Source organism: Dermacentor albipictus, chromosome 1 (genome assembly GCF_038994185.2).
Source record: "Dermacentor albipictus isolate Rhodes 1998 colony chromosome 1, USDA_Dalb.pri_finalv2, whole genome shotgun sequence".
NCBI lineage: Eukaryota > Metazoa > Arthropoda > Arachnida > Ixodida > Ixodidae > Dermacentor > Dermacentor albipictus.
In genome coordinates, this window is record NC_091821.1 from 103,195,655 (window position 1) to 103,203,736 (window position 8,082).

The 8,082-nt window shown below is 42.0% G+C and overlaps 1 long non-coding RNA gene across 1 annotated transcript; it reads right to left on the reverse strand.

Annotated features, from left to right (window-relative positions):
- Nucleotides 1-435: 435 nt before the first annotated feature.
- LOC135914189 (uncharacterized) lies at nucleotides 436-7,867 on the reverse strand. The gene is made up of 3 exons (XR_011511809.1): nucleotides 7,431-7,867; nucleotides 6,223-6,315; nucleotides 436-675 (listed from the first exon to the last, which is right to left on the reverse strand). It is a non-coding gene; the product is annotated as an uncharacterized lncRNA (long non-coding RNA).
- Between the last annotated feature and the right edge of the window lie 215 nt (nucleotides 7,868-8,082).

Genomic DNA, 8,082 nt, shown 5'->3' on the forward strand with positions numbered 1-8,082 from the left:
TACACCCCTAAGGGTTTTTTTCGGTGTCTATAACTAACCCCCTAGCACCCTTGAAAAGGGTGGGTTCTATAGGGAATTACACCCTTATGATGGTTATTCTATATTCCAATAACACCCTATCCCTCGAGGGTGTTTAGAACAACATATTACCCTTCGACCCACGGGGTGTAAGGGTGTGATCAGGAATATATTACCCCTTCACCTATCGGGTGTAATGAGCAATATAATAACCCTTGAAGTATGGCATGTGGATGCGGGTTCATATGCACTTCATTGTTTGTTTCGTAAGTCCACAGTCAGGCTAGCACACAGAAATGTTATGTATGGTGTGCATACAATAGGTAATGTGTTTCCAAATGCACGGCATAGCAACTTTGAGAGAAAACACATAATCATGTGTGATGGTCCCATTTACCACAGACACAGAGTGACTGCATGGAGGGTCGTTTATTCTAGCCTCCTGTACAATATTTAGAGCTTGCACTATGCCTTGTATGTGGTGACAAGTCTTGTGGCCGTTCTACGTTGAAGAACAGTCTCATTCAAACCAAAGTTCCAGGGCAGAGGCGAGGATGATGATGCCTTTGTGTAGCTGCATTCCAATGTCCTAAGGCGAGCCATCATTGATGAAGCCATTTCTTCACTGATCGTTGTAGCCATCTGCTTCTTTTCTACCTGCAAAATGATTTGTTGCAATTTAATGTCAGGAAAAGTACACGAAACATGACAAGCTGTGCTTCCCTGCATCATTCACTTTAATATTTCAAGATCACATGAAGAGCAGGTTAAAGAAACAAGCACAGATAGTGCTTACTTCCAAGAAATCGTTATTTCGAAAGAATAAGGCATTCAATCTGCCACATCATGAATGTAGGAGAGACAGGCTACAGAATTACATGAGGGCAATTCAGAAATTATTGCCTCCAAGCCCACTACTTTGCCAATATTACAGCAAACATTTTGAACTCTATCATTTATGCACTTATGTTTAAGCTATCGAATGTCACTTGCCTCGCCTTCCTATCTCTTCTCGTTCGAGGGTAATCGAGCAATTCATGGCATCCAGTGGTGACGTCCAGTTGAAACAGCAGGCTGTAATTGAATTTCTGACTGTGGAAGGTTGTGTGCATATGAACATTCATGGCCATCTGACTGCAGTTTACAGGAATGCCTGTGTTGACATCAGCACTGTGCGGAGGTGGGCAAGGACTGTGAAAGACCAAAATCCTGCCTCATCAGATCTCCCGGATCAGCACCGAAATGGACGGCCCACAATGGCTTCCGATGAGGGTCATGAACATCAGGCAGATGAGTTGACTCGGGGCAATCGCAGGATCAAGCAAAACCAGATTGCGACAACACTCGCCATTTCCGTTGGCTCAGTGAACCACATCATTAACGACCTGCGTTACAGGAAGACTTGCGCTTGTTGGGTGTCACGGTAACTGACAACTGACATGAAAAAGTCGAAGCATAGCCAACAAGTTCAATTCTTCTTGTAACCCAGGAGGTTTTTAATTATGTGGTTCACGGAACCAATGGAAATAGCGAGTGTTGTAGCAATATGGTGTTGCTTGATCCTACGATTGACCTGATTCAACTCGTTTGCCTGATGTTGATGATCCTCATAAGAAGCCGTGGTGGGCCGTCCAGTTCGGTGCTGATCCTGGACATTTGATGCAGCTGGATTTTGATGTTTCTCAGTACTTGCCCACCTAAGCACAATGCTGACTTCAACACCGGCATCCCCGTAAACTACTTTCAGATGGCAATGAATGTTGAAGGGCGCAGAACGTTCCGCAGTGAGAAATTCAATTCAATTACAGCCCACTGTTTCAACCGGACATCACCACTGGATGCGATGCATTGCTCGATTACTTTGGAACGCGAAGAGATAGGAAGATGGGTCAAGTGACATTCTATAGCTTAAACATCAGTGCATTAATGATAAAGAGCCAAAATGTTTGCAGTACTACTGGTAAAGTAGTGGGTTTGGAGGCATTACTTTCTTAACCGCCCTCATATTACAGCAATAACGCTGTGCAGTTTGTTTTTGTGTGTGACATTTGACCCAAAACTAGAATTTAGTGATCTTAGGCTTCTAAATTCGCCTCACTGGTGTGCTCTTGATCCCTAATTGTCATGGTGGTTGCTCTGCAAATGTTTATTAAGCATGGTTCCTCTAAAATATTTGACACAATTATTTGTAACATATTCAATGAAAATTTTAAAATATTAGTTGAGAGCATTACTTGTTTCGTTTTCCTGTTGTTCTCTTTATACTAAGCATCACTAAGCTGACCTTTATTTTTTCTTAATCTCTGACTTACACAGTGGCTGGTAACAACCCCTCTGTCAGAACTATTTGGCATCTCTACTACAAAGAAGCCCCACCTACACCTTCTGACATCATCTTAGCCATCTCCACTAAGCAAGCACATAATCCTGCTGGTATTTTTATTACAGAGGTTTTCCCTAAAGATCTTCCAAGCAAGAACACTTTAGCATTTGATCATTTAGATGCTTTTAACTGAAACAACACAGTGAATCCATCATGCTTAACAGAAGTTTAGCTATTTTAATCAAAGCACAGTTAAAGCTTTTCATGTATGAAGTTTGTGATCTGCTTTCACTTGATCTTGCTGGTTATATGATTGTGAGTTACACTGAGATCAAACATTCTAATGGCCAACATCTTTCATCTGTGAAGCGCAGAAAACTTTAGTGCACTTGTCAGTGTTGTTACGGCATTCTTATATGTGATGATTAGGCTGCTGGCTGTTTAGCACTGTAGTAGGATTGTACAGGGTGATCATTTTTAAGTTTTATGGAATTTTAAAAAATGTCCTGTGGCAGATGGCATAATTCTTGTCCTTGAGCTAGATTATTTGAAGAGGTGGGCATTACTAGTATGAGAAATCGAAACACATGCTCAACTAAATGAAAAAATCACTAATTAACTTCATAACTAATTATATTACTGCACATATTGCAATTTATTAATTGTAGTCAGTGAGCTTGCAAGACATATGCATTTGAACTTCCAGAATGACACCAGTTTAGGAATATTTCCCTTATAAAGACCAATACACAAGGGTGTTCCCGTTACTTTTGTGCATCAGTGCATAAAAGCACATTTTGTTAAAAAAGTAAGTGGAACAACAGTGCATTTTTACAGCAAGTTTGATGGTGCACATCTCCAAACTGATGCCATTCTGGAAATAAATTCCAAGTAGATACACCTTGTAATGTCACTGGCTATGATTCGTAAATTACAATATGTGCCCCAGATATGTGGTGGCGCTGGCAAACACTCCCAGGGTTCTACTAGGAAACATAAATACCCAAGAAAGGGATGGGGAAACGGCGCCCGCAGTAGCTCAATTGGTAAAGCATCTAACGCGTAATGTGAAGACATGGGTTCGTTCCCCGCCTGCGGCAAGTTGTTTTTTCATCCACTTTCATTTCCATTTATTTATCATTTGTTTATTTCATTTGTTAATAACAAGTAATTTACCCTAACTTGTCCTTGGTGTCAGTGTTTGCTGGCTTCTTAGGATATGATTAATAAACATCGGGTTCATCGGTTAAGCCGCTTTCTTTTCGTTTATATTAGCTATAATGTAATTCATTCGAAAGATAATAAAATTTTCTAATTAGCTTGATATGTTTCGATTTCTCGTGCAAGATATAACTGCCTGTTTGAATATTCCTGCTCAAGGACTAGAATTATGCAATATGCAACAGGGCTATATTTAAAAATTCCACAAAAATCATCACCTTGTATAAAAACAGTGTGAAATTAAAAACACGCTTCAGTGAACCTTACTGAATCAGCAAATGGCCAGTGTAACTAGTCTGATCATCCTGGAAATCTTTTGTAGCTTATAAGCATAGTGCATTTCAATTCCACATATAGGAGTGCAAATTTTTCTTGAAGTCAGCTTTTTCTTTTTAACAGCTAGCATCCCTGCCAGTTTGCTTAAACATATTGTTGCATGACTTCAACAGTACTGCACAATCATACTTTTTTCTGCTCACAGTGTCTAGTGATGTGTCTTTAGCAGCTGAGATAATTAATGTTCATGCAGATAAACATCAGAAAACATTGCAATAACTGCGAAGAAAATGCAATCATGCGTTTTGTTTACAAAAGAGCATGTGCTCCATCTTCTGCCAGGTTTGTTCTCCATGTCAGGCTAGCACGGAACTTGCACAAGAGGCACCTTTTGCATCCATGAAGATATATTATGAGGTTATGGTGGTGTCGAAACATGATATAAACCATAACACTTTAAACTATATTATGAAACAGTTATTTGTACAAAGATAGAAAAGGCACCAATTTTGAATTTATCACATTTGGTTTAGAGTACCATAGTATAAATGGCCCAACTAGTACAGGTACGCAAACGGGCTAGTTGGTACTGGTCGATGACGTTAGACAATGTGAACACGACAAAGGATGGAGAAAGAGGCGATAGCATTTGTTCCATTTCTCGCCACTTTTGACGTCCCTTTTACAAGTCTGCGCTGTCAAACATCGTGGATCAACTAGTACAGTCTGAAAAAAATATGTCATGAAAGAAAACTTGGCTTTCAACCTCGACAATTCTGCCTGTTAGGTATTATGGTTTCTTTAGAACTTATTTCTTTATACAAAGTCAGACCCATCAAGTAAAGCTCACTGAGAAAGAAATGAAGAACAGCATCAACACCTCTCAAGGCACATGCATCAAAGGAGTCAGAGCATCACACACATTACCTTTAAGTGCAAGAGTATTCTCTTTCTTAGGCAAACTGCATTTCTAGTTTCTTAAAGCCTATATATTTATTTGCCGCAGCTATGGGAAGATCACAAGGTGGAAAAGATGTGTTGGTGCAATTTCAACTATTATGTACAACAACAAAAGGTAAAGCACAGGAAGTCTCACTGCTCCTCTGTCTAAATGACATTCAGTTTCATTTGTCATGTCCACTCCTATCCTGATGGCAGCAGAAACAGGAAGACAGCAGCGTGGTTCAGAAAGCAGACGAAGGAGCTGATATCCTAGCTGACATAAAGAGTAAAGAAGGGAGCTGGTCAGGCCATGTAGTGCAGACTTGAGACATCATTAACTAGCGCGAAAAAGACAACGGATGACAGCTAGAAGCACACAGGACAGAACTCTAGGCTTCAACTGAAATTTTGGGTACACAGAAACATAGCATTCAGGGGATGCGACCTCGACGCATGGAAGCAACATTTATCTTTCCTTTTCCCTGCCTGACACAGGAGGTATCGGAGCAAATCGATGGGCAGGTTCACTTCGAGATACGAACACTCTTTTTTGGCGAGAGCCAGGGAAGGGGTGCTTACACACCTATCACCCGCTTTTTGATGCGAAGTGCTTCGAATATTTTCATGTCGACCTGCATCTAGAGCCGCCTGGGCAGATGAGTGCTTTGAAACTGCTCAGTGCATGAGCACTTACAGCAATGATTGGCCAGATGGCCACCAGCCACGACAGCTTCCCTATCTTTGTTCCCCCAAGCGGTCGTTTAAACACCGACCTGTTTGGCTTGAGGAAACAGGGCAGCTTTGAGTGCCTTGGTGGCTGGTGGCCACATGGCCAATCATCGCCATACGTGCTCATGCACCGAGCAGTTTCAAAGCAATCGTGTGCTCAGACAGCTCCAGAAGCAGGTACATAGGGAAATATACGAACTACTTTGCATCAAAAAAGTGGGGAATAGGTGTGTAAGCACCCGTCTCTGGCTCTTACCAAGAGTGTTCGTAAGTGAAATTAACCTGTTCATAAATTTGTTCCGATAGCTCCTTTGTTTCTGTCCGTCGGCATTCAGTGCATTCCATGTTTCTGTGTAGCAAAAATTTCAGTTGAAGTTTAGAGTTCTTCCTTATGTGCTTCTTGATGTTGTCTTTTTCACGCTAGTTATTGATGTCTCAAGTCTGCAATGAGCACCAACTAGCCAAAGTGCCTTCTTCAACCATGTAATACATAGGGCATATAACCGGTGGCACATTCGAGTTACAGAATGGATGCCAAGAGAAGAGAAGGGTAGTCAAGGACGGTAGAGAAGTAGACTATGATGAAGTCAAAAAATTTTGCAGGCTTCATTTTGAATCAACTAGCACAAGACAGGGGTAATTGGAGCTCACTGGGGGAGGTCTTCATCCTCCTGTAAAAAATATGTAGGCCAATTGTGATGAAAAAAGTATACCTGTCGGCTCAGACGTCTTCACTGTCTTTTCAGCAATGTGTAGGCCCAAGACAGCCAGTCAGTTCCCATGCAATTGCTTCATGCTGACTGTAACTGCATGGGCACAAGAAAACAACCCACCATTAATACCACCCGAGATTGACCACTCAATAAAAGAACCTCTCAAAACAGCAAATACAATTAAGCATTTACCAGCTTAATAAATACATATATAAAGGCCAAGAATAGTTACAATAACCATACCCTTTATAACTAGACATTAAAATCAGGTAGTGAAACGTACTCTAACCGTAGGACCCTCAGTGCAATTCATTTCAGAAATACTGTTGACAACTGACAGGACGCCTTAGGCAGGGTTCAGTCACACAACAAGAAAACAAATAGTAGTAGTAATAAGCACGCCTGCGTGAAACCAAGAAACGAGTTCAAGGACGAGAAAAAAATTGATTAGGCTCGGTGTGCTTATTTATACAAAAAGATAAATTTATAAACAAATAGCGCAACCATGCGTTCATCCGCAACAGCACAAGAGCTTCTAGAACAAACGAGCACAACTTAAAGCGAAGGATAAGTACATAGCCGGGACGGTTGTGGTTCTTTTGTTTTGCATTAGTTCTAGTCATGAAAGCACAAGCATTTCAAGCTGCCTGCGCCATTACCTACCACGGGACCTCCGACAAAAAAAAAAGAACAATAACAATTGAGTGAAAGTACGCAAGCGACATTTCATACGGTTGTCACACTGCATACTTTTGGCCGCGATCGATCCTGACTGGAATCGAATTTCTGGAGGCGTTTGGCCTCGTTGCACAATCGGCGGACGGGAGCCAATCGCGGTCGAAAATTTCGATCCAGAACAGGCTCAATCGTGATCGAAAGTGGCCGTGTGACACCGGTATAAGTATGCGCCCATCTTTAGTAACAGAACGAACTAATTAGCCAAACCAAAGTATTATTTACCTGCCTGCGCCGGATACTGACGCGTAGCAGTACTTAATTCCCTACAACTCTAGTTGAGGACACGTGAACAATGAAACATTCATTTTTTTTTTCTTTTTCCCATTCGGTGCCCATAGGCTACGCCTGGAGTACATATACTACACTCGCATCCAACACACCTTGTGCTGTCCCTTAAATAAATTGCGCGAAGATTACTACCACAATGACGCACCATAAAAACGTGACGCTGAACGTGGCTACGTACGTACCTTTTATATGAGCAGTTCATGCGCCTTGCAAAAGGCCCTCGGTTTGAAGGCGGAGCGCTGCCACGATGTGTACTGTGGGCACACCATTTAGATTACGTAGTGGATGGACGATGTTGACGATGGATTCCGCCGAAAAACAAAACGTCCACTTCATCACTGTTCAGGCCGAATGGAAGATGTTTTCTCCGTCGCCACGAATGACGGCCGTCGTAGGCGTAGTAAACACACTGTCACAAAGAAACACCGATGTCGTAGGCCGCTGCTGCCCTTCTTTCTCACGCACAATCGCGTCGTCTTCACTCCGGACGCTCACTTCGCGTCGATGAGCACAAAAGTACGCGAGAACAACGAGGTGGTACAACCTAAACGCAGCAAAAAACAATCTAATTACTCACAACTTCAAGAATGCCACGGAGAACACACATGCACCCGACGGCCCGCCGGCCCGCCGCGAGACGTAGGAAATGACGTAGCGGCGATAGCGGCGACACCCGTCGGGGGAAGTTATTTCAATTTCGGTTTCATTTTCAAGGCATAAAAACAAATATTCTTTTAAACTCGTGTGTGTATTACTTTCAAAGCTATTTATTTTACGCTACCTCTAAGCCATTTTCTGTGTTTACGGGTAGTTTCACTGTAAATTTATTCCCAG